The following is a 27,647-nucleotide window of genomic DNA, read 5'->3' as shown; positions in this document are numbered from 1 at the left end:
CCATTCCTTAGAGCACTCAACAGTTTATTTTGCCTCATTCCATCCAAGTTCAGTAGCACTATTCTTCAACTCCATGAACCATGTATATTCCTTTTTCATATTGTCCCACTTGTTCTTCAGTTGTTTCTTTGTTAACTTCTGATCCGTTTTTTCTTCATGCTTAGATATAATATTTTTCAACCAATCCTATTGAAAAATCCCAATGGCCTATTTCCAACTAGTATCTCTACTTTGCAGATATCAATGAAATGCCTCAAATTGGCATCACGCCAATCTGCCTTATCAGCCATTCTTGAATCAAGAAAAAAATTATGGCAGGCAATTCAATTATCATTCACAAGTTTCCTATTGCAACTACTATACTGCACATACTGACTAATATTCTCTAGGAAAAAATACCAAGCCACCATCATGCCCATCAAAACAGAGCCTAAACTTTGTAATGCACAAACCAGCAGGCAAGACAATAAAATGAACTAAGTTTCTGTCAACCTGCTAAAGAGAAGGCACACTGAAAATTCAATTTGCCATTATGCATCTCAACAAGGTGAATACAGTAATCTATCATCACAAAGTAATCTCAAATGTAACAATTTATACTTCCAAATATAGCATGCATCTCATTTTGACAAATGAAATCAGTCCAAATGACATTAATTGGAATAAGTACCAATCATTCAACCAAGGTTGAGGGGGAGTTTGAGGTACCTGCAGATCGGGCAGGGGAGGCAGCAGGGCAGCATGCAGGGGAGGCGGCTGAAGACAGGCCCCGCCGGTGGGGAGAAGGCGTCGGGAAGGAGATGCGTAGGGAAGGTGGAGGGCGTGCGTGGCTCCCCTTCTGCTTGCTCCCGGGCGGAGAGGGGCGTTGCTGGTAGGGAGGGTGGAGGCCAGGAGGGAGGTCGCCGGTGGGGAGGGCGGGATGGGAGGGCGGGATCTCTTGCGCCGTGTCAGGGAAGAGTGAGGGAAGGCGGAGGGCGTGCGCGACGCCCAAGGTCCTTCTGCTTGCTTCCGAGCGGAGAGGAGGCGGCCGGAGAGGAGCGCCGCCGGTGGGGACGGCGGCCTGAGGTGGGGAGGGCAGCCGCCGGCCGGATCTCGAGAGCAGTGGAACCCTAGGAGTCAGGCTCCATGTTGGGGAATGGCAGAGGCAGTCGCGGAACAAAAGGAAACGAAGGGGTACGACTAACCGATGGCAGCATGGGTAATTTCCTGGAAACGTTGGTCCTCGCAGCCGCGGAAGCAGGGGCAAAGGTGCTTTGCAAATTGCACTGCGCCGAAGCAGGTGCGTTCGTCCAAAGCAGCTGCGGGACGCGCCCCTTTGGTCAACGTTGAGCTTTTTGACAGCTGAAGCCGGTTGTGGAAGTCCAACCAAACGAAGCCTTATTACTGGAGGCAGCACATGATTACATTTCATTGAGGTTGAGACGACTTAGGTAATGCATAACCCGTGCTCATTATTTGTTGCATTATTCCTGGGGATGAATGCAGTAGTGTTTTTTGAATGTTACTGAGTAATATGACGATAGTTCAGATTTTTTCTTTCTGATAATCCTTTTGCTAATTGTTGAAGAAGATTCTACTTTATGATTTCAGCGGTGTTTTTTCCACTCTTAGGCGTAGTCCAAAGAGATACTCACAATTTGGTTACCAGAAGAGAACTAGAGCCAAAAGGCAACACAAGTCGTGAATCTGTCGTTCTATCTCAGGCATGGTATAACCACAAAGGAAGCTCTCTGCCCTGACCTGTACGTTCTTGTTGCCATCCTAGAAACGGAGGTGCTCGAGGTTGCCAGGCCGAACATCACCATGATGGAGGCATGAAAGCCTTGCAAGCTCAATTTCAATTCCCCGATGCACCCCAATCATGCATTCAGACTCTTCCGACCCATGCAACACTTGCAGAGAGAGACCAACACACACCCATACAGGAGTAGATGGCTAGCTAGTAGCTAGTAAGCATGCCTTTGGCTCCTCTAGTCGGCACCGTGAAACTTATATACTAGGGAAGACGATGGAAACAATTAAGGACGGTTGATTTATTCGGTCCTTGAGACTTGAGAGGTGTATCTTGATTTAATATGGTCCCTCATGGTACATCAAAGGACAATAAGAACCGATGCTAGGCTGCATAGAAATAGGGCAATTGTTTGGTCGATATATGATTGAAAATGAAATACAATGGTGACATTGGACAAATTACTGATGCGTATATATTTCAAGTATTCTAGCTCGTGCATATATACTCTACATACATGGAAAATTTTGGTGATCAAGATCGATGCTGCTAGTCAGCAAAACTAGTCACGTGATCATTACATTGCAGTCACATTTATCTTGACTGAGTTGACTCAAGATTTGTGGTTAGTTCTTGTGTTCCTGGTGGCATGAACATTAGTAGGCAGATCATACATACATGACAGTTCCGTGTTCTGACTTGTGTGTTTCTAGGTGCCATCCAAGAAACGGAGGATCTGACGTATACGGTCGACAAACAGTCAGGTGCTAAGCTGGAGGCACAGATGGCTTGCAAGTTGAATCCCCCATTCCCTGATGCATCCCATTCATGCATAGTTGTATGTTCTCTAACTACAAGGCTACAACTTCCTTACAACCCATGGCAACACTTGCATTTTGCAAACCAACACCAAAGTACTAGTAAGTATAGCTAGTAGTGATGAGCACGCAGTGGGCTTGGCAATATATATATGACCATCAGTACTATAGACGAGTAATTGTGTCATTATTACCTGGACATCACACGGGAAAATGATTCACCCTAGATCAGGAGATGAAATAAAGGGAAATCTTGATGCCGACTCGGAAAAAATATGGAAAACGTCATATGTTTACATCACAGAAACAAATTTATCTTTTTTCTTGAACGACCTGCAGGAGTTTTGCACATCATTTTATTAATAAACGAGAAAAAGTTCTCTCTTTTGAGCAAAGAAGACCTGTCCCTTTTTTTAGTCTGCTATGCAGAGTGCGCCTATGGACATTATTTGCTCAAATTAATTATCAAAGCTAGCTAGCTAGCTATATGAACTTTTCTAGGAATTTTCAGTGCAAGCAATATAATGCAACATTTTAAGATGTGCTGTGTGCCCATGCCGGTCCTGCTTGGGCAGGTCCCCCGGTACGGTGGGAGCAAACTGAACCTTGCATGCTCAAACAAATGAGCACGGCAACTTGTTGAGCCCTGCACTCCTCCACACACAGTGATGCGGCAGCAACCACCTTACAGAGTCACAAGGCGTCCAAGGGGTACCTTGTTCCAATACGAGCTCGTTTCCAGCCTGTTTTGTCTAGTGGCCTACTCGGCGGCTCTGCTTGTGAAGCACCATGAGCCAGTTTCTGCAGGTTTGATGCTTATGCAACGGATGACCATGTGCCTGCTTGTGTGTATATACGGCTCACAACAGCTGCCCTACGAGTTTGAATCCTGTTCCCTGGTGTTTCCCAATCCCATCGTTGTATTCTGCGAGGCTATAGTGTTGATCAGCCTGTAGCTAGCACAATCATCACCCTAAAGGTCAAGGGTACCCAGCTGCCAGCTAGCTGCAAGTTCTGCCTCTTATATATGGACTGCAGATCGAGGAGGATAGAACGGAAATACAAGGCAGGCAGTGATTAGTACTGAACATGGATTAATTCCCATTGTTAACGGGACGCATGGACAAGAGGGATGCAATGATAGGAGATTTCGGTTTTATCTTTCGCAGATCTTCAGTTTCATTCATTCAGGGTAGTTCATTCAGACTTCGGATAACCATCAAGTTTGACTGATGGTTTGAAATGACACTGCCGGTTTCTTAATCACCCTTTAATTTGGGGAGCAAGAATAAAAGGGTGAATTAAATTTCGTTCTTGATTTGAATTGCTACCTATATGAACTCTCTGAGGAGTTTGCAGAGCAAGCAAGTCATTCGCGAGTTCGATTATGAACTTCCGAAAGAAGGGGAACCATGCGCGCGCATCTTAATTAACCAATGTCAACTCAAGGTAACAAGCAAAACTGTGAAAATAATAGTACGAAAAACATTTTAACCAGAAGGGGATCAAATATATAATAATGTTGAACAGATGATGCAGCTGATGATCCACCAGTGGGAGCCAACTGAACATTGCATGCCCAACCTGATGGCCTTTGGCAACTTGCTGATGAGCGCTGCACTCCATGCGGTACCCTTAGTCCCTTATTCAAGCACAGCATGTACTCAACAAAGATCCAGGACAAATCCAATACGTCCGAGTGGCACCTTGTGCCGATGCGAGATCGTTCTTTCCTGCCGGTTTGCATGAGGGAGACGGCAACCGGGCTTGTGAAGCAGCAAGAGCAGGTCTGGTGCCTATACGAGATACGGCCACCTGCTTGCTTTCCTTGACATTCGCCACGCAGCAGCCGCCCTAAGAGTTGGGATCATGTTTGAAAGGATCGTGGCTCAAGAAGGGTTTGAATTGGAACTTTTATAATTTCTTATCAAGTCTTTAATCTACAATTTTAATCTACAATTAGTGTTGCCCACCCTATGAGTTTTGAACCTATCAACTAGAGCACACTAAGATAAACAATCTAGGTAGGTAAACACACTAACATGCTTATATTGCTTAGTTAAGATCACACTATCAAGTAAACAACCTAAGCAAGAGAGCACAATAGCAGTAGATCATCCTACTCAACAAACAAGCAAGCAAGGTAACAACAAAAAAAAATAAAGTAAATGCTTGAAAGTAAAGAGAGGGATACGAGACAACCAGATTTTTTCCCATGGTATCGAGAAGTTGACGCTCCCCCAATCCACGTTGGAGCACCCACTAAGGGTTTGGCTCCCTTGCATCATCAAGAAGCAAGTGCTCACTAAGAATGCTCCTTCTCCATCTCCGGAGCAGCGAGCTTCAAACTGCGTACAATCTTCTCTTCTTGGGGCTCCCACAAACTCCAAGAGCTCACCAAGAGCCTCCGGGTCACCAAGACCATCTAAGTGCCATCAAACACCAAGAGTAACCAATCCCTAAGCCTTCACTTGACCTGCACTAAGCTGGTCTTAAGCTCAAGCACACTTGCTACTCAAGAATGAATGTTTTCTTTGTGTTTGGATGAACTTTCAAGCTTAAACTCTTCTTCTCATGACTTTAAGTGATTCTCTTCTGCTCTGAAGTGGCCTTAGGTATTTAGGGTGTCAAAGGCAACTCAAATAACCCGGGAGAAGTAAATATATAAGCTAGAGATCAAACCATAGCCGTTAGAGGTAACTTTTTCGAAAAGCGTGAAGCGTCGGTTTAACCAGTCGATTGCGTGGGTTCAACCGGTCATACTGAGCCGTTAAACTTCATACAGCCTCTGGTGCTTATGTCACCGACGGTCAGCTCAGCTCAGCTCAGCTACCAGACAGACGTCCGTCGAGACGCTCATAGTCTGACTGGGGAAGTTAGACGGAAGCCAATCAATAACCCGAAATTGCGAATATGCCTTCCTTTGCTACGTATGGTATGAACTGAATTAAGGTCGCAGAACGGAACGAGAAAGCAGCATGGATGGAGGCACTGATTCCGTGCAAATTGAACTCCAGTTCCACGATGCATCCCAATCATGCATAGTTCGTTGCAACTTCCTTCCAACCCACGGCAATTATATTGGAAATAACCAAATATGAAACTATAGTACTAGTAGTCTAGCGAGTATGTAGCCTTCGATTGTCTTGACACTACGTGAAAACAGGTATATTGGTAACAGGCATAGATGACCTTTGGTAACGGGCACCTATTACCGATCTAGCGTTACAAATGAGCGAACAAAGGTAACGGGCAAGTACTCGTTACTGATAACACGTATTTGTAACGGGCATCTAACAAAAACCGTTACCACATGTAGTTACCGGTCACCTGAAATGGCTGTTTCTCTGGGCCCACAGGGACCTTTGGTAACGGGCACAAACACGAAGCCCGTTAGAGAAACCAAAGTAACGTAACGGTCTTTTGCATGCTGCCCGTTACAAATACATTTTTTCACGTTTCTCTCTAGACCACTCGTCAAAGGTTGTAACGGTCTTTAACTAATGCCCGTTACCTTTAAGAAGTATCCGTAACGGTCCATAAGGTAAGCCCGTTACAAATGCCAGTTACACGTAACGGGCGCTGAATCGAAGCCCGTTACCTTTGGACCGTGTAGCCCGTAACATTGTTGGCATACTTGTAACGGGCGTTCCATGTGAAGCCCGTTACTCTTTGATCAGTTGTTGTAACGTGCTTTAGTTAATGCCCATTATCTATACGTAGGCCACCCCCACAGTAACCATGCTGTTTTCTGGCTGCATCCTGGTACCAGTTAGGATTTGGTAGCCACCAGCAAGTAGAAATCACAAACACATTCTCATCGCACAAGCAAGTAGATATCATGTATATACACGAGATCACATCAAGTTCCTCATCAGACATGCAACAAGTTTCAAGATCCTCATCAGGGCTAGGGCTTGTTTGGATGGAGTCCTAAGAAAACTGTGAACCAGGCAATAACATCTAACCCCAGCCAAGCAGATTTATCAAGCAACAACACCTGACCAAACAAGCTCTGAATGCAACAAGTTTCAAGTTTCTGGCTACAATGAACTCACGGTGCATCATAAATACAAGGCGCTATAGAAGTTGCCCTTTGGGTCGAGGGTCTCCTTAAGAATGAACTCGCACAGTATCTCCCGGACCAACTTTAGATCTTCTATAGAAACTGTTAGGGCAGCTTACAAAATCCTGCAAAATACAATCATTATGAGAATATAAGTACAAATCAGTTTCTAAAATCAAATGAAGAATATGAGCAGAGACAAGGCTGAGCAGTATATACTTACAGCAGCCTTTTTCATTATAGGTATGTCACAGAGTAGTTTTAGCATATTGAATGCCACATAGAATCCACACAAAAAGGTCCCTGATGGCTGTTGAGCGCACTGCAAGAAGGTATCAACATGACAAGTTAATGCAGTACCAAATAGGTATGAAGGGACTATAAAAAAATCTCGGTCTTACATTAACCTCTATCCTGTGCGTGAGTTTAGGTTTGGTTCTTGGCTTTTTCTTATTTGCTTTCATTATTTTTTCCATGCGCTCATCAAAGGCCCTGCATGATCAGCAATACCGATTAGAAACACTAAGAGATTGAATATTCGTGAACAAAACCTACAAGATACTGACCAGTTCACAATATATCGGACGTCCGTGAACTTTTGACCGGGAAATAGTTTAGCAGAATCTAAATACCAAACCTCTTTGTACTTCATAGAGATGATCACTGTTACCCAGTGGCCACCGGTGTTGTAGGCACCCACCACATAGTCGTTCTTCATAGCATTTTTAATTGCTTGTGTTACAGTGCTAGGCTGGTGAGAAATCACTGTGGCCGTGAAAACCTGTGGGTCCAAAAACCCAACACTGCACTGCATCTCTGCTGCATTCTCCATCATTTTCCTCTTGTACCGATCACACCCACACTTGGGGCACTTGTCAAGGTCTGCATAATCTCCACGGAACAATACACAATTGTTTTTGCATGCATCAATTTCTTCAACCTCTATTCCCAGAGGACAGATTATCTTCTTTGCCTCATAGACAGACTCGGCTACTTGGTTTCCCTCAGGTAGCATGTCTCTAAGCAGATCCAATAGTTGTTTGAAACTTTTGTTGCTCCAACCATGATCTGCCTTAAGCTGCAGAAGTTTTAGATCACCAGAAAGGCGAGAGTACTTCTAGCAACCAGGATAGAGGGGTTTCTTTGAATCTTCAATGAACTACTTCAGCCTCACTAATTCAGAAGTTCTGTACACTCCTTGAAACTCAACATCCCGCACCATTGATCAACATTGTGCACACGTTGCAACACCTCACCATCATCGAAGTCCGTAACTTCTTGATCAGTCATATCATCAGGCCTCATCACAAAGGGTGGGAATGGTTCATTTTCCTCAAAAACTCCACCTTCATCAATGGCTTCATCATGGCATCGCACTGCCCCTTCATTAAGGCCTTGAGCATGGTGTCGCGCTTCACCTTCATTTAGGCATCTTGCTTCGACTTCATTAAGGCCTTCCTCACCATATTTGCTCCAACACGTGTAATTTTTTGTGAAACCACGTGTGATCAAATGATGAAAAATATTGTCCCGTTGTCCAAACTTCTTCTGGTTGAGACAATCTATACAGGGGCAATACATTGCCTGAACACCACGGTTTCTCATATCCGCCTCTGCTTGACCTAGAAAACCATTGACCCCGGTTATGAAATTGTCCCAATCTCGGAGCTGTCTGTACATCCAAGCCCGATCAGCAACCGCCATCTACAAGTTCAATGAACAGGGGCAATTTTCATACATCAAATGAGTATAGTTCATCACCAAAACCGATGAGTAAGAGGATTAGGATAGCAAAGTTCAATAAAAGGGGGCAATTTCCACCTTGACGAGGACTGTCTACGAGGCGAGTGCGCCCGAGGAGGAGGCGGCGTCACGGCCGAGGCCACGGCGATGGAGTGGAAGAAGGGCTACTGCTTTGGAGGATGGCGACGGCGCGGGAGGACGCCCGCCGGCTGCTGCGCTAGTGACTTCGGTAATGGGCATCAACGGACACAAGTAACACCGCTCTATCGGTAACGGGCATCAAATGGTCATCGGACAGCTAGGTACGATCTGTAACGGTCCTTAAACGACCGTTACCGATACGACAGTGATCGGTAATGGATATTAAGAGACCGTTACCGATAAGTATAATTTTCATAACGGATGCACTTTAACGACCGTTACAACATTACCAGAAGTTCTTATCGGTAACGGGCGTTGTGGTGGCCAGGTCGGGGTCAAACCTGCCGCGCTTATGGGTAACGGGCGCCAAACAACAACCGTTACAGATGTTGCGCCTTGTAACGGGCCTCAAGGGTCCGTTACAAATGTTGTGTGACCGATTTGAGGTTTTCACGTAGTGTGATGCACACATGAAGTGGGCATTCAGGAGTTCAAATTCATGGACTTGTGGAAGAAGAGAACTGCGCACGCATCTTCATTATCAATGTCAACTCAAGGTGAGAAGCAAAATAAAGTAATAACTCAATGTGGGTACTATGTAGAAATAGTTGCTCCTGATCTCGGCAGGAGCAGATCGATCCTTGCACGCTCAAACTTGTTGAGCACTGCACTTGTTCTGGTGCACTACTGATGTTATAGAAAGCACCTCACTCGGGCTCGGTGAAGATCCGCGACACATGATGTGTCCATGTTGAATCACAAGTTGATGCCAGCTCGTTTAATTTCCTGGCTTTTTTTTCCTGATGGCCGTGGCGGCTCCGCAAGTTGATGAGCATGGGCCAGCTCTTGTTCAATGCTTGTCCGAGGTGTTAGGATTGTTTCGGTCGCGTGTATGCAAGACCCACGTCATTTGTTCTGTGCGCTGAAATCATGTTCCCTGATGTTTCCCGATCCCATTTTTGTTGTGGTGTGTGGCTTGGACAGTATATGAGTGCTTGGCCATGGTATTGAGCAACCTAGCTACTAGCACTAGCACTAGAACCCTCAAGGTAATGGACTATATAGATGGACCGTCATGGGCAATGGTCTCGTAAAGAACATACGGTGTCGGTGGAGACTATCCTTTGGGACGAAAAAGCACCGGAACAGCTTCAAAGGCAACACGGACGACCCGAAGAGAAACACAAGGCACCTTCGGCGTAAAAATCAATGTTCTATTCAAGAAGGATCAACTGTCCCATCAGTTGTAGTGGATCAACTGTCCCATCAGTTGTAGTTACATATGTATTTATAGAGGACTACTCATCTACCCCTACCGTTATTACACTTTTTGTCCCTCAACAACTATATTTCTCGAATATTCCAAGATTATATAGTAATTTCCTCTCTAAACCTACTATACAACTTAGCATGTCCTTCGGCATTGGCCTTCAGTCCTAGGGCTTCGACCCGATGCCGGCGAGTTCCCCCCCCCCCCCCCCCCCCGCACATGGTTTTAACTGACATTGTTAACGAGGCACCTACCATGAAGATAGAAGTGATGCACTGATGATGACACACGTACGCACGTTTAGTCCTTCATTCGGTCTAGCAATCAAGTCGCCATAGTCCGGTGACTCCTCTGGACCTGCCGGGCGTGAGCTGATGATTCTCATTCAGATCCCTATGCAAATTTGCCACGAACCCCTACAGCCTGCACCCACTAATAAAATTCCCTACGCTTACCTGAAACACGTACCCACCGAGACATCTCTGCGATCATCAATAGCAACTAAGATTGTTATTAGCTTGACATCACATGAAAAAAATAATAATTTCACCTATTAAACCAGGAAGTATATATACTGTCGTATATGAAATAGCAATGCAGATTTCGATAAAAACCTCCAAAGAGTCATACAAGTATGTCGCAGCAAAACAAAACTTACCTCTTGATGAGCAAAGAAGAACTGTTTTCTTGATCTGTTTTACAGAGTGCACATATGGACATTATTTGCACAAATTGTTGAATGTACGTATATGCATATATAACATGTTGTACATGTATGAATTGTCTGAGAAAATTCCAGAGCACACAATTCGTTTTTAAAACCAGGAGCTCAATTAGACTTCGGCAGGAGTAAACTGACCATTGCTTAAACAGATACCACAGCAATGGACCAGTCCGGATACAGTGATCCAAGCGGCACTAGTACTCCGCATGAAAGTGCATTGTGCTGACATGGTACCTCGAACAAATGTGGGTTTGTTTCCCTATTTTGCGTGGCGGCCATGGAAACTCCACTTGTAAGGCAACATGAGCCAGTTTTGGTTTGGTGGCTCTGCAGGGTGAAACGTTTACAGTGGTCATGCTGCTTGCATGCATATATTCAGCTCGCATTGGACGAGCTTGAAGTTCAAACCCCTTTTCCTGGTGTTTCCCAATCCCATCGTTGTTGAGACATGTCTGTGGCCTTGACCAGATGTCCAGATATATGTGGCTATCTCATCAAGGTCATGGGACTATGGCTCTCTTCAATCCAGCAAGTTGCAAGTCGGTCAAGAAACCTAGATATAGTACCCTCGTCAAGGTCATGCTACGAGTCCGGGCTCTTATATATGGACCACAGAGGAGGATTTATATGCATGGCATGGGTGATACATTGAGCAGAAGAGAGTAGGTGTTTCCCTTTTTGTGATTAGGAAATACTCCTGAACATGCATGAGGTATCTGCATTGTTTACGGAAGTGATTGCACTTATCTTTCACTTCAGACCAGTTGATTTCTTCATTGATTCAGGGTAGATCAGGCTGAGTTGGAGGAAAAAGACAAAGTGCCATTGTTACCATGCATCTCACAGGAAAATAATTCACACCCTTGCTTGCTTGCATCAGGTGAGATGTAATGATGTGGTGAGGTATATGGAACTCTTGATATAGACTCAAACGAATCATGCATTTACGTTGTGCAAGTTTATAAAATTAAAATGATCTTCTTTTACAATGTGCGCATATGGACATTATTTGTGCAAACTATCCCAGATTTTTGAGGAATTTCTCGTAGCAAGCAAGTCATTTTCTATAATACCTTCAACAATTGCCTTAAAGCACACATGGTTTGGGCATTCACGAGTTCCATCAATCATGGTCTTGTGGAAGAAAGGAAGAACTACACGCGCATCTTAATTATAAATGTCAGTTTAAGGTGAGAGGCAAAAGTGTGAAACCAATATATAATGCACCATTTTATCCAGATAATACTATCTTATAGAAGAATATCTGCGCTTGATCCCACCCGGAGCAAACTGAACATTGCATGCGGAAACAGATGGCTACAAACTACAAACAAATTGCCGAGCACAACACTTTTGCAAGCACCTCACTTGTATTCTCAGGCCCATGAGATGCATATGATGTGTCAGCGTGGCATTGTCAGCTGAGCTCGTTTGCTGGCATTTTGCCTGATGGCCATGGCAGCTCCCCTTGTCAAGTAGCAGGAGCTGGCTATGCTACAGTACCTGCGCGGGAGCTCAGGTTTATCTTGTTTGCGTGTATGCACGACCCCAAGGCCTTTACCCGGGTCTCTGTTTATCTCTGCAATTTCACCGGAAAGGCAACGCAAATACTACCTAGAACAGATCGATGACGCGAGATGACTCTCCGGGAGCAACAAACCGGCCGGCATGCTCAAACAGAAGCTAAGGCAACCACAAACACAAATGCAGAGAGCACCTCACTTGTCACTTGCACTCCGCGATGCATACGATGCGTCCGAGTGGTACCTCGTGCCAATGCGAGATCCTCCGTTTTCGCCCGATTGTCATGGCGTCTTTGGCTGTGAACGAAGAGGCGTGAGCCGGTTCTGCAGGTTTGGTGCATTGGCAAGATAAGAAAATGTCCTTGCCTGGGTGTAGATACGGCTCACGACATCTGCTCAACAGCTTCGAGTCCCGTTCCGTGATGTTTCCCAATCCCATTTGTTGAAAGTTCTCTGCATGGTGGTAGTAGTATGGCTCTTTTGTACCCAGCAGCCAGCTGCAAGCTCCTGCCTCTGATATATGGACTGCAGGTAGAGGATGGGACGGAAATACAAGGGCAGTGATTGGTACTGATTACTGAACATTGGTTGATTCCAATAGTTATCTCCCTGATGATGCCACCCAGTTCCAAAACACTTGTGAGTGAGATATGAGTAACACATCTCTGATTATACTGCAAGGATGGACTCGATCAAATGGCAGGAATCTTGATCGGTCTGCTTGTTAAGAACGTCCAAAAAAGAACCAAGAGCAGATCATGAACTCCTAGAAACCCTTACATGCCAGAGAAAAGCTAAGCACGGAGGCCAGCAAGCACATCCGCTGCAGCTCGCGAGCGCGCCTTGGAGATGGAGGAGCGCAGTGACAGCGAGGAGGAGAAGACCGGCGGCGAGGGGACAACCTGCGACGTGAAATCGGGGAGGGCGGAGGCGGCGATGGCGGGGCCAGCCAGGACGAGGATGTTGCCGCGCCGGTGACGGGCTTGAACAACGCGAATCAATGGGGCGGCACCGGACGGCGGGCTGGGGAAAGGAGTCGCGCCTGTCATTCGAGCCGAGCCATCCAGGTGAGCGTCGCCAAAAGGCCTCCTCGTCGCGTGCGTCCGATCCATCACCTGTCCACGCGGCGAATATCGGGCTTGGGGCTGCACGTCGGGCAGTTTACAGCCCTCGTGCACAGAAAATTTTTGCCCAGGTCAAACCCCATTCCCTGATGTGTCCCAATCCCATGCATGGTTGTTGTCTGCACACACGCTTGTGGCCTTGACCGTATGTGAATTGCCTATATGTGTCAGTAGTCATCGAGGCACCTAGCAGTGTTGCAAACTTGCACCCTAGCCCGTCAGGGGCATGGAACTATGGCTCTCCTCATCTCTTCTACGGACTACGGTTCCACCTAGCCAGCTGCGCCCCTTATATATATATGGAACACATAGGAGGATATAGGACATGGTGGGTGGATACATCGAGAGCAAGATTTCTTATTATCAATGAAAGCGAACCATGTGAAAGGGCATCTACACTAGTAGTTAGAGCATCTAAATATCATCTAATAAGTTTTTGTTCGAGGACCTCATGTGAGAGAATTTACGGTACTTGTTTTAAAAAAACTCATCAGCAACGTTAGAGTTTGGGGGTTTTCTAGGCTGGAAACGGTTGTTTCTTCTTAATAAAAAGCCGTGGGACGGTCTTAAACCACCGATCCTAGTTTTTCTTTAATAAAAGCTGAGGTACCAGAATTGTTGCAAAAGTGGCGCAATTGTCTTCCACTTCAGTCCAGTTTAATTTTAGCATTCATTCCGAGCATCCTAATAATCTGATTTCCCCTACCGGGATTCAATTCAATGGGCAGTAGCGTAAACTGATCGGATCTGTGGCAGCGATCTTGTTAAAATAAAAATAACCATATAATCAAATTTTGATTTGGCTGTACGGTTGTAGAATTTATTTATTTATTTAGATTGGATTGATATGCATGTGTTTATCATGCCTCACATGCATCATAGGAAACGGTAGGATAGGGGCTCTGTACCTATCATTTTGGGAGAGCCCTCCCACCATAGCTAGGTCCTCAAACTTGTTCAAATTAAGGAGTGTCGTAAAGATATATGCTTCCTTATTATGTTTGTGCGGAGTGCACAAATGGACACTAATTGCACGAGTCATGGAAGCTAGCTAGTTTTCTTAAGAAAAGTCGTCAGTTTAATTGCCGGTCTATTTAGAAGATGAGGCGGCCAGCTGTATGAACTTTCTAAATTAAGAGCTTTCATAGCAATCAAGTCATTCACGAATCCGATCATGGATTTTGCTCCTCCTCTATTAACACATGCCGGGCGGTGCTCCCGCCGGTCCCTTCAAAAAAGATCATGGACTTCTCAAAGAAGTAGGGATGGGAATGTGAATGCGGATATTTAAAATATTCGATATCCGTATCCGCTTAAACATCAATATGGATATCCGTATCCGTATTCGAATTTAATTGTGGCAGTAAAGTGGATACATCCGAATCCGATTTTTGTTGTTTTTCTCAATCTGATTCCACATTCGTATTCGACAATATCCGGCACTATTCGTATCCGTTTTTAGTAGAACTATTTAAAAATTATATTATTTTTCATAATCAATGCTATTAATTTTTATAATAAATTTATAAGAAGATTAAGTTTAATCGTACATATTCTTGTTTTATCTATTTATGGGTGAAATTATTTTTATAATTTTTATTATATATTAATTAAAAATATTTATATATTTATTGAAAATATATTTTTATTTCTAGTTTTATTTTTTTATATTTATCTATTAAAATATTTATTGATAAAGAAGCTATTTTTTACGAGCTATCTTTGTTATATTGTCATACTTTAGTTTGTACATATATATAATAATTTTATATTCTAAAACTATCAATAAAGAACATAGCTAGATATTATCCTATATATCGAGTAAATATCCGAATTCGAATCCAAATCCGGGCATCCGTTTTGCATTCGTATTCGAGAACATCCAAATTCGCATCCGTATTCGAGTTAAAATATGGTAAAAAGTGTTATCCGAATCTGATTCCATGCGTATCCGATCCGTTTCCATCCTTACAAATAAGGGATCTGCGTGTGCATCTTAGAGTAATCAATGTCAACTCAGGGTGAGAAGAAAGTGTGAAACTGAAACCATGCTATGCAACAATACAATTAACCGGCTCCGCAATAGATACTATGTAGAACATATGATGCGTGATAGATTCCACTCTGGGAGCAACAAACCGGTCGCCGGCATGCTCAAACAAGCTAAGGTGCTGTTCGGATCCAAGGGCAAATGGCAAAAGGGCAAATGGCAAAATTTTTGCTCCTGTCACATCAGATGTTTGGACGCTAATTAGAAGTATTAAATATAGTTTAATTAAAAAACTAATTACATAGATGAGGACTAAATGACGAGACGAATCTATTAAGCCTAATTAATCTATAATTAGCAAAATTACGGTAGCATTTGCCCTTTTGCACTTTGGGGTGTTTGGATCCAAAAGTGCAATAAAAGTGCAAAAGAGCAAATTTCTCTTTCTCTTTCCATTGGATCCGAACAGGCCCTAAAGCAACCAGAAACATGCGGAACGCTGCGCTTGTCCGGGTACACTGACGAAGCAGAAATGCAGAGAGCACTTCACTTGTCACTTCTACTCTGCCATGCATATGATGCATCCGAGTGGCACCTCGTGCCAATGCGAGATCCTCCGTTTTCGCCCGATTGTCATGGCATCTATGGCTGTGAACGAAGAGGCGTGAGCCGGTTCTGCAGGCTTGGTGCATTAGCAAGATAGGAAGCTGTCCTTGCCTGGGTGTAGATATGGCTCATGACATCTGCTCTACACTTTGGAGTCCCGTTCCGTGGTGTTTCCCATTCCCGAACCCATCTGCTGAAGTTCTCTGGATGGCAATAGTATGGCAGGCTCTCCCTATGGCTCTCTTGCATTGTACCCAGCAGGCAGTAGCTGCAAGCTCTAGCACCTCTTATATATGGACTGCAGATCGAGGAGGATAGGACGGGAGTACAATATAAATTAACCGGAAAGCGAATAATACTATATATCCAGCACAGATGATGCGAAATGCAATGGGCTCTGCTAGCTGAATATGACGACTATCATCAGTGTTGATGTTGATTCGGCTAGCACCTAAAGGAACAATGGCCCCATGCTCACATCTGCGATCAACAGTAATGAAGATGAGTTATTGTGGCATTATTATTACCTATTGTTGTGCCCCTTGCATAAAAATCTTGAAAAAGCCATACATTTACTTCGTGCGAGAAAATTTATCACTAGAGCAAAGAGGACATGCTTTCTGATCCTTTTCCTCAAAGTGCACATATGAACATTATTTGCAGAAATTATGGAAGACATATATGAACTTAATTCCTGAGAGAGTTTCAGAGGAAGCAGTTCATTTCTGTGTAACAACTTCAGTTGCCTTGGAGAGCACAGGTGGAGTTGCTTGGCATTCACGATTGCGTCATGGAATTTGTGGAACTGTATGTGTGCATCTTACTCCCTCCATCCCAAACTACAAGGCATCCTAGAGATTTTAGGTCAGGTTAGTAAGATTATCAAAAGATGCATCATGTACCGTTCACTTATAGAGCGTGGGGAGTTGTGTTTCATGGTTGTTTCAGTGATAGTTGCGGATAACAAGGAGCCCATTTCAACTTATTCTCCAATCAGCCAAACTAATCCTGCTAACTCCAATGAGAATTAAACGAGCAATTGTTTAATGTGCCTAGAATGCCTTGTATTTGAGGACATATTTTTTAATGCTTAAATGTCTTGTGTTTTAGGAGGAGGGAGTGATTACCAATGTCAATTCTACTAGGTGAGAAGCGAGAGTGCGAAAAAACAATGCAACATTTTAGCAAGAAGGTGTGTCTAGTCCGGCTGAAGTGAACTGAATATGCTCAAACTAATCAATGGACACACCTAGATTGAGTAGTACTGGTAGGGACTACATGCCACGGAAGACTAGTGTGGTAATTAGCATGCATGTGACATTTGTGTTAATTTACTTCACAAGAATCCTCGCTGTATATTGATTCGATCGTGCTATACCAAGACCATATGTGGGTTCGTTTCCTGCCATTTTGCCTGATGGCCATTGCAGCTCCACTTGTAGGGTCGCATAAACCCTTTCTAGTCTCATGGATGAGCAAAGTTGGAGTGTAACCTTGCTTGCGTACGTATATGGCTAGCTATAGCTGTATAAGATCTCAAGATCCTCTTTCCTGATGTTTCCCAATCCCATTGTTGTTTTCTGTATCCACTGACTATATAACTGTTTCGCAAGCAGGTTGATCATCGACATATCACTAGCTAGCGACCACGGTGAAGGTCATGCATGGGACTGTGGCTATCTTCTACCCAGCTGGCTAGCTGCGAGTTCGAGCTCTTATATATAGAGAGTGATACCTCGAGCATGAGAGTATAGGTGTCTCCCATTAGTAAGTACATTAATTAGTAAGTACTGAACATGAATTACTACAATTAATTGTTGGCACCATGGAGACGAGAGAAGAACAGCACATGAGGTTGGAAAAGTAATTAAGGCAAGAGATATCATCAAAGGTAAAAATATAGACTGATTGGTGAGGTGGGAAAGTCTTTTCCCATTACAAATGAAATCCATAAAAAAAACGAGTCAAAAACTGACTTATAACTCCACATACGACTCAATTATGGACTCCTTACGCAAATACTTCATATTTTCCTGTAATTTCCACCTTTTTAATTGAATTTCCGCATATTTTCTGTAATTTTGCTTACTTTCTCACAATTTTCATTTCAGCTTGTGGATATATACCTTTTAAATACTATAATGTACTTCCATATCTTTCATATTCGGACTCCAAATCAGGCGACCAAGTATCTGCTTCGATCATCTCAACCAGAACATTGTCATGGTAATAAGCTCAAACGTGTGATCTGGCCTCATCTCGCTGCAGTTTCAACTGTCCATGGCTTCTTTGTGTCTTCAACAGAATCAAGCCGAAATGTCCAAATAAGATGCTTACGACCTGCAAAACCGATCGGCACACACCACACCTATGAAACCATGGGTACTAGCAGCGAGTTGCTGGTTTTTGGTTGCCAACAGGACGTTATGCTTGCTTGCCTACATACACGGATCACCACAGCTCTCCTACGGCTTGGAGTCCCGTTCCCGGGTGTTTCCCAATCCCATTTCCTGCAAGGCAACAACGGTGATCAACCTAGCTAGCACACTATCACCCTCAAGGTCAAGGAGGGACCATGGCTCACTTGTACCCACCCAGCTGCAAGTTCTACTACATCTTATATAGACTCGGATCGAGGACGGTGAATAGGACGGAAATGCATGCATGGGCAGTGATTAGGACACGAGTTCATTGCCATTGTTAACGGGACACCTACCAAAAGGACAAAGGCGATGCGGTGATAGTGGTGTCCAGTTTTATGTTTCACTGATCTTCAGTTTCGTTCATTCACTCAGGGTTGCTCATCAGGCATTCAGGCTTCAGACAGTAAGGTTGAGCGTGCTCATGTGAACACTGAACACCGTACCGAAGATACATGCATGCTGCTGCTGTGCCTCAGCCATTTTGACAACCGGAGCTTCGGCAGCATGCATGCCGGCGCACATGAAGTAACCACTGACACTTGCATCTGAATTTCTTGGCAGTTCAGTCCGGTGATTTTCACAGGTGGACGGATGGCTGCCCTGGTTCAAACATTTGCCGGACAAGATTTCAAACACGATCCTCCGATCCTGCTGGTTCCGCTTATGTTAATTCGATACTCGGCGCAGCTGTCAAACAGACTGCTGAGATCAACAAGGGCTGAGAAGCAGAAGTCTCAAACCAGCATCATGCAACTCGTGGCGAGCACTATCTAGAATAGTTGCACCTGATGCTTAGTCTGCTTCTGGCTTCATTCGTCATTCCCGTGCGAAGCATTCACCTTGTCTTGTTCACGTGGATGCACAGACCACTACATCTGCTGCAGAGCCTGAAATCCTGTTCCATGATGTTTCCCAATCCCATTTTTGTTGCACGTGGTCTGTGGCCTTGACATGAGTGTTTGGCAATGGTGTTGAGCTACATATATAAGGGGCAACATATGGACCGAATGGGCGGTTAGTAGTACTGAACATGGCTTAATTGCCATGGTTAAAGGGACACCTAACATGAACACACGCTGCACTGGTGGTTTTCAGATTTTTATATATCCTTCACTAATCTTCAGTTTCATTTATTCATTGTTGACAGAAGTGATGCACTATTTTTATCAGGTTGCTGTATCTTTCGTTTCAGACCAGTTTCTTCATTCATTCAGGGTAGGTCAGGCTAAACTGGACACAATGTCTTGGAAAAAATGTTAAGGGCTAGTCAGGCGATGAGGATTCGCCTAGGAATTCCGAGGCGGTTGTATTTTGTCCACCCAGTTAGAGTAATATCTCGGATTTAGCACTATATCATGCACTCGTGAGTTTCGTTACTGCTCCCTCCGTTCCAAATTATAGATCGTTTTAGCATTTCTAAATACATAGTTTTTCTATGTATCTAGATATAGTATATATCTAGATGTATAGTAAAAATTATGCACCTAGACATGCCAAAATAAAGGACCTGTAATTTAGAACGGAGGGAGTATAATTTATCTTCACTTTTGTACATAGATTAGGTCCCACTCCTAAATCTGAGCTTGGCCTAGATGGTGGGACATGCTACAGCGAGGGTTGAAGATTCTGATTTTGAAATCTAGAACTAACGATCTGTAGTACGCGAGCGAGCGAGCGAGGGAGAGGGAGAGCGAGGGAGAGGGAGGGGGAGGGGGGGGGGGAGAGAGAGAGCACGCATGTATGACCTATGCTTGGCATGCTGGCTAGAGCATCATGTCCTTACAGGATGGAGACAAGAGGAGAACATCACATGGGGTTCGAAAAGTAAGGCAAATGGGATATAAAAAGTTAAAAGATAGACTGATTGATGATATAAAAGGTTAATATTATTACATAGCCTTTGCCCTTTATAATATAGGGTGGGAAAATCTTACCCCATTACAAGTAAAATCCTTACAAAAAGCACATCAAAAACTGACTTTATAACTCCACATACAACTCCATTATTATGGACTCCTTATGCAAATTCCACATATTTTCCCGTAATTTCCACACATTTATGGAATTTCCGCATAATTACACAATTTTTGCAAAAGTTTCCAAAATTTCCGTAATCTCAGCTCTTAGATACCTTCTAATTACCACAACTTTCACATAGGACTCCAAATCAAGCAACCTCCATGTCTGTTTCAATCACCTCGATGAGATCTTTGTCACGGTAAGCTCAAACGTGTGATCGAGGACATCATACTGCTATGGTTTCAAATTCCAAGAGCTTCTTTGCGTCCTCAATGGAATCGAGCCAAAATGTCCGAACAAGATGCTTATAACCTGCAAATTAAAACCCACCGGCATACCAAATTTATTGAAAAATGGGTGCTAGCAGGTGGTGTTTTTTGGTAGTCACCGGGACCTTGCGCTTGCTTGCCTATATACACGGCTCACGACAGCTCCCCCGCTGGAGTCCCGTTCCCGGGTGCTTCCCAATCCCATTTCCTGCAAGGCAACAACGTTGATCAACCTAGTGGCACTATCACCCTCAAGGTCAAAGAAGGGACCATGGCTCACTTGTACCCACCCAGCTGCAAAGTTCTACTGCATCTTATATATGGACTCAGATGGAGGACGGTGGATAGGACGGAAATGCATGCATGGTCAGTGATTAGGACACGGGTTAATATAATTGCTATTATCAACGGGACACCTACCAAAAGGACAAAGGCGATGTAGTAGTAGTGGTGTCCAGTTTTATGTTCCACTGATCTTCAGTTTCGTTCATTCATTCAGGGTTGCTCATCAGGCATTCAGGCTTCAGACAGTAAGGTTGGGCGTGCTCGTAAGTCGTAACAGTGAACTCCTCACCTCGAATGCTGCTGGGATTAAATGCTCAGTTCGACAGATAACCTCTAATCCTATCGGATCCGTGGCATCGATTGGCTGCTCCCTGTCGGCACCATGCATGTCGGATCCCATCCTGCTTGGTCATCATCAGGGACGCCGCCGCAGCCGCAGCACAATTGTTAGACGAAGTTGTAATCCGGTGACGCCGATCCTCTTGGCCACCTGGCACCAACCACCGGCTGGCCGTAAGGCCGTGAACTGCACGGCGAGGTCGGTCGTCTTCAGGTCGTCGCCGGCCGTCTTGGCGTCTTGACTCTTGAGCTGAGCCCGATGTGAACCCGCCCCTGCTGCTGCCGTGCCTCTGCCATTTTGACCATCGGAGCTTCAGCAGCATGCGTGCCGGAGGTAGAGAAGAATAGAGGAGGCGTGGCACTTCATAGCATATTTATATTTATGATAGTTAAGTAAATATGGTGAAAATTTAAAAGTAATTAGTGATTATGAATGTTTTTCTAGGTGCGGCCGCATCTAGAGATCCGAACGTGACTCCGCCCCTGAATTTCTTGGCGGTTCGGTCCGGAGATTTCCACAAGTGGATGGATGACATGACCGCCTCTGGTGGTCGGCATCGCTCAAATATTTGCCGGAAAAGATGTTCATACACGAGTCTCCGATCCTGCTTGTTCCACTTGTGTTAATTCGATACTCGGCTCAGCTGTCAGACAGGCATCTGCGATCAACAAGAGCTGAGATTGCAACTCGAGGCGAGCACTATCTAGAATGGTTGCACCCATCCGCTTCTGGTTTGATTCGTCATGCCCGCGCGAAGCCCTCACCTTGTCTTGTTCGCGTGGATGCACAGCCCACTACATCTGCTGTTCCCTGATGTTTCCCAATCCCATTTTTGTTGCACGTGGTCTGTGGCCTTGACATGAGTGTTTGGCAATGGTGTTGAGCAACCTAGCACCCTCAAGGTACATATACAAGGGGCAACATATGGACCGAATGGGCGGTTAGTACTACTGAACATGGCTTAATTGCCATTGTTAAAGGGGACACCTACAATGAAGACAAAAGCGCTGCAGTGGTGGTTTTCAGATTTTATAGATCCTTCATTGATCTTCAGTTTCGTTTGTTCATTGCAGTTCATGCTTCGGACAAAGATAGCGAGGTTGGTTTATATATAAAAAAAAGACAGCAAGGTTGGGGGTGTGCTCGTGTGAACTCCAGATATTCATTAAATATCTATTATTTTTTTAAAAAATATATATATATAATTATATACATGTATGTATATTAAAAAATAATAAAATGATATATCATCTCAGGCTATTCATATCTAACCCACCTCCCTTTTCGAAATGGGCCGAACAACCTAAAAATCAGCCCACTAGCCCTTATCCCTCATTCCCACACTCGGCCACTCTCCATCTCTCACTCGACTCGGGCGCCGGCGGGCTCCGGAGCCGAGGCGAGCCGCACGGAGATGAGAGCGGGCCGATGGCGGCACCGCAGCAGGCAGGGCGTGCGCGGCCGCCGGGCGGGGCAATTGCTAAGGTAAATTTCTCAAATTCTCAATCCTATATTCCTATTTCTGCATATTAGTAATTGTATCTTCAGTAAATTTCAGTGAACAGTACATCTTTACCTTTACCTATTTAAAAAAAGCAGACGCTTCCGCCGGTACGTTGACTTTCCTCCGTCCTGATAGGTGGGCCCCACATGTCAGACAAACACTCCGCCTTCGTCGTCGTCGTCTGAGGAGCAGCGGCCGCCGTCGTCTGCACGCGCCTGGAGTACGCATCGGCTGTGCCTCCCTCCCGCGGTCCCGGCCCCTTCTCCTCTTGCGCCACGCCTGCTCAGGGCCCGATCCGGCGCCGGTGGAGGAGAGGAGCGAGGGCGTCGGGAGGCGGGGTGCAGGCTGGTGTCGAGGAGGGCTGGATGCTTCCACGGGGCCCGACGCGGCGGCCGCGGCCCCGGCGCCGGCGGCGGCGGCGGTAGAGGAGAGAAGCGGGGGCGTCGGGGAGGCGGGGTGCGGGCGGGTATCGATGAGGTGGACCGGGCGCTTCCGCGGGGCGGCAGCGGCGGGGACGCGGGAGGCGAGCGGGATGGAGTCGAGCAGGCAGGAGGCGGGGCCAGTGGCCGCGGCGGCGAGGGAGGGGGACGCCATGGACGGGTGGGGTCCCGGCGACCTGTTACATATTTCGGTTGCTTTAAGTTAGTTTCAGTTTGCTAGTTTCATTTTCATCAAATAAGCAACGTGGTTGAGGCAGGGGGATGTCCTGTGCCACCGCGTGAACCGGGCGCACTTGCATGACGCGCTTGCATGGGGTGCCGCCGCCCGGTTCGTCAGCTTCACGCACGATGCGCGCTCGTGCATGGAGGCATGGCGTCGTGCGCGGTGAAGGCGGGCGACTGGGCGGGTTCTGTTATCGTCTTTGCTTTCCATAAATGAAAAAAACCCAAAAAGAGGAGGAACAGTTGGACCTCCCGATAAACACTTCGTGTTCGTGCTCACATTCGTGTACTTCCAGGCATTCGCGTGCGTTCATCACTGAGCTGGTGTCGTGCTCGTTCATCGGTGTTGCTTGTTCGATCCTGACAAGTGGTATCAGAGCTTGGCTTGATTCACGCCGGTGATCGAGTGACGAAGATGTCGAGTGTGCCACCTTCAGGACGTTCCCGATCGCCGACAAGCAGGCGCGGCCGTTCTTCGCCACGGTGGGGGGGACGACGCGGCCGGAACGGGCGACGACAGGAGGTCATCGTCGAGCGCGTGGTCGAGAGGATTGCACCGGCGGTGGTAGAGGAGAGAAGCGGGGGCGTCGGGGAGGCGGGGGGCGGGCGGGTGTCGATGAGGTGGACCGGGCGCTTCCGCGGGGCGGCAGCGGCGGGGACGCGGGAGGCGAGCGGGATGGAGTCGAGCAGGCAGGAGGCGGGGCCGGTGGCCGCGGTGGCGAGGGAGGGGGACGCCATGGACGGGTGGGGTCCCGGCGACCTGTTACATATTTCGGTTGCTTTAAGTTAGTTTCAGTTTGCTAGTTTCATTTTTATCAAATAAGCAACGTGGTTGAGGCAGGGGGATGTCCTGTGCCACCGCGTGAACCGGGCGCACTTGCATGACGCGCTTGCATGGGGTGCCGCCGCCCGGTTCGTCAGCTTCACGCACGATGCGCGCTCGTGCATGGAGGCATGGCGTCGTGCGCGGTGAAGGCGGGCGACTGGGCGGGTTCTGTTATCGTCTTTGCTTTCCATAAATGAAAAAATCCAAAAAGAGGAGGAACGGTTGGACCTCCCGATAAACACTTCGTGTTCGTGCTCACGTTCGTGTACTTCCAGGCGTTCGCGTGCATTCATCACTGAGCTGGTGTCGTGCTCGTTCATCGGTGTTGCTTGTTCGATCCTGACAAGTGGTATCAGAGCTTGGCTTGATTCACGCCGGTGATCGAGTGACGAAGATGTCGAGTGTGCCACCTTCAGGACATTCCCGATCGCCGACAAGCAGGCGCGGCCGTTCTCCGTCACGGTGGGGGGGGACGACGTAGCCGGAACGGGCGACGACAGGAGGTCATCGTCGAGCGCGTGGTCGAGAGGATCGCGCCGGCGGCCGGCAACTTCCCAGTGCTGACCAAGACCAATTACTATGATTGGGCAGCTCTCATGCGCGTCATGTTGCAAGCACAGGGCTTGTGGACGGCAGTGAGCGACAGCACTGATGACTTCACGGAAGACAGGATGGCGTTGGAGGTAATCTCCAAGGCCATCCCACCGGAGCATATGGGAACAGTGGCGTCGAAGGCGGCATGGGACATGCTTCGACTGAGGAACATCAGAGTGGATCGCATCCGCAAGGCGAAGGCAGGGACGCTCAAGCGGGAGTTCGATGCTCTCAAGTTCCGTGAAGGCGAGTCGGTCGATGATTTTGGCTCATGTCTAAGCCGGATCACGAATGAACTAGCCGTTCTCGGGGAGGAGTTCACAGAGGAGGAGATTGTAAGGAAGTTTCTCCAGGCGCTGCCAGCGAAATTCGAGCAGATCGCTCAGTCAATTGAAACCCTGCTCAATCTGAGCGAGGTAACTGTTGATGAGTTGATCGGACGTCTCAAGGCGACGGAGGAGCGCTTCACCAAGACCGCCGGCAACACCGTGCAAGTCTGAACATGACGGAGGATGAGCTGGTTGCACGGGTCTCCTCGTGTCTGAAGGTCTCCAGCAACGGTGGCTCGGACAGGAACAAGGAAGGGTCCTCAGGCGGGTGGAAGCGCGGCCGTGGCCGTGGCTCCAACTCCGGTGGCCGTGGAGGCGGTGTCAACGGCGGCCGGGGTAATTCCAACCCGAATGCACGCAACGGTGGTAACACTGGCGGTGCAAACAGGAATGGCAACGTGGCTCCCAATCAATGTCGCTACTGTGGAAGAACCGGGCACTGGGCTCGGGAGTGCCCGAAAAGGAAACGTGACGAGTTGGCGCATGCGGCAGAAGTTGAGGAAGAAGAGGAGGCCACACTGTTGGTGGCGAGTGCGGTCCTAGATGCGCCGGTTGCGCACACGGGGCGCCAAGGGGGTGTCCAGCGCACGGAGCGCCAAGGAGGCGCCCTGGACGTCGTTCAAGCGCGCCAGGAGGGCATGCACCTGAACGAGACCAGGCTATTCGTGCAGCTAGGAGACGAAGCACAAGGTGAAAGCAGTCGCTGGATCCTAGATTCAGGGGCCACGAACCACATGACCGGGCAACGTTCGGTTTTTGCCGAGATCGACACGAAGGTGCAAGGGTCCATTCACTTTGGAGACGGATCCGTGGCTGGCATTGAAGGGCGAGGTACCATTCTCCTCAAATGCAAGACCGGTGGGCACAAGGCACTCACTGGAGTTTACTTCATCCCACGTCTCACGACAAACATTGTAAGTCTCGGTCAACTTGAGGAATATGGTTATAAGATCATGCTGTATGATGGGTGTTTGAAGCTGTGGGACACGAAAGGGAGCCTGGTGGCGAAGGTTGTGCGAGCACCGAACAGGCTCTACGTGCTCCGGCTCAACATCGACAGGCCCGTGTGTCTCGCCGCGCAAGGAGAAAATGAGGCCTGGCGGTGGCACGCCAGGTACGGGCACCTGAACTTTCATGGGCTTAGGCGTCTCGCAGAGAAGGAGATGGTCAAGGGAATGCCGAAGATCGACAAGGTAGATCAAGTTTGCGACGGGTGTCTTGCCGGCAAACAGCGTCGCTCTCCGTTCCCGAATGTGGCCAAGTTTCGCGCCAAGAGCAGATTGGAGTTGGTGCATGGCGATCCGTGTGGACCAGTGACACCGTCGACACCTAGTGGTAAGAAATATTTCTTCCTACTTGTCGATGACCTCAGCCGTTACATGTGGCTGCTTCTACTGGACACCAAGGATGGGGCGCTGGATGCTTTCACCAAGTATCAGGCACGGGCCGAAGCTGAAGCCGGGAGACGGCTAGGAACGCTTCGGACCGATCGTGGTGGTGAATTTACAGGCCAAAACTTCGTCGAACATTGCACCAAGCACGGCATACAATGACACTTTACTGCTCCCTATTCTCCAGAGCAGAATGGTGTAGTGGAGCGCAGAAATCAGTCGGTGCTTGGGATGGCCAGAAGCATGCTCAAGACCATGTCGATGCCGGGGTGGTTCTGGGGTGAGGCTGTGATCACTGCAGTTTTCATCCTGAATCATTCACCAACTCAAAGTGTTGAAGGGAGTACACCGTACGAGGTATGGCATGGAGTAAAACCCTCAGTACATTTTCTTTGTACCTTTTGGCTATGTTGCACACGTTAAGCAGGGTAACAAACAACTCAGTAAGCTGAAGGACAGAAGTACTCCTATGGTATTCATTGGCTATGAACCTGGATCAAAGGCGTGGAGGTTTTATAACCCGGCCACAAAGAAAGTTCATGTGTCACGTGATGCAGTTTTTGAAGAGAACCGTGCTTGGAGTTGGGAGCCCGAGGAAATTCCTGATGGAGATCCTTTTTACATGGAGTATGTGGCAGCCGGGGGAGAGCCCACACACACTGATGTAAGAGAGCAACATGATGCCCAAGGGGGGGATGATCTAGATGCTGAGGCAGATGATGCTCCACTTCGGTTCAGGAGCATCAGAGACATTCTTGGCCCAGCACCTATGCCTGAACCAGCTAACAGAGAATTGGTGGAGGAACTGTTAGCTGCTATTGAACATGAACCTACCACTGTGGAGGAAGCCATTGTTAGCCCAGAATGGAAAGCAGCTATGCTAGAAGAACTAAGCTCAATCAGTGAGAACAACACTTGGTCATTGGTTGATCTGCCAAAGGGCCATCGCCCTATTGGTCTCAAGTGGGTATTTAAACTGAAACATGATGAGCAGGGTGAGATTGTGAGACACAAGGCCCGATTAGTTGCTAAAGGATATGTCCAGAAGCAAGGTGTGAATTTTGAAGATGTATTTGCTCCGGTTGCAAGGATGGAATCAGTGAGGGTGCTTCTGATTCTAGCTGCTCACCACAACTGGACAGTGCACCATATGGATGTAAAGTCTGCATTTCTCAAGGGTGAGTTGGCTGAGGAGGTGTATGTCACACAGCCACCTGGTTTCATCCAACAGGGAGAGGAGAAGAAGGTTCTGAAGCTGCATAAGGCTC

The 27,647-nt window shown here is 46.8% G+C and overlaps 1 long non-coding RNA gene across 1 annotated transcript; it reads left to right on the top strand.

The window, feature by feature from the left end:
- Positions 1-15,609: 15,609 nt before the first annotated feature.
- LOC112879391 lies at positions 15,610-17,324 on the top strand. Its single transcript, XR_003226052.1, has 2 exons — positions 15,610-16,606; positions 16,848-17,324. It is a non-coding gene; the product is annotated as an uncharacterized LOC112879391 (long non-coding RNA).
- The last annotated feature ends 10,323 nt before the right edge of the window (positions 17,325-27,647 follow it).

This window comes from Panicum hallii, chromosome 2 (assembly GCF_002211085.1).
Source record: "Panicum hallii strain FIL2 chromosome 2, PHallii_v3.1, whole genome shotgun sequence".
Classification (NCBI taxonomy): domain Eukaryota; kingdom Viridiplantae; phylum Streptophyta; class Magnoliopsida; order Poales; family Poaceae; genus Panicum; species Panicum hallii.
Note: the sequence above shows the minus strand (reverse complement) of the source record. Positions and strands in the feature narration are given on the sequence as shown.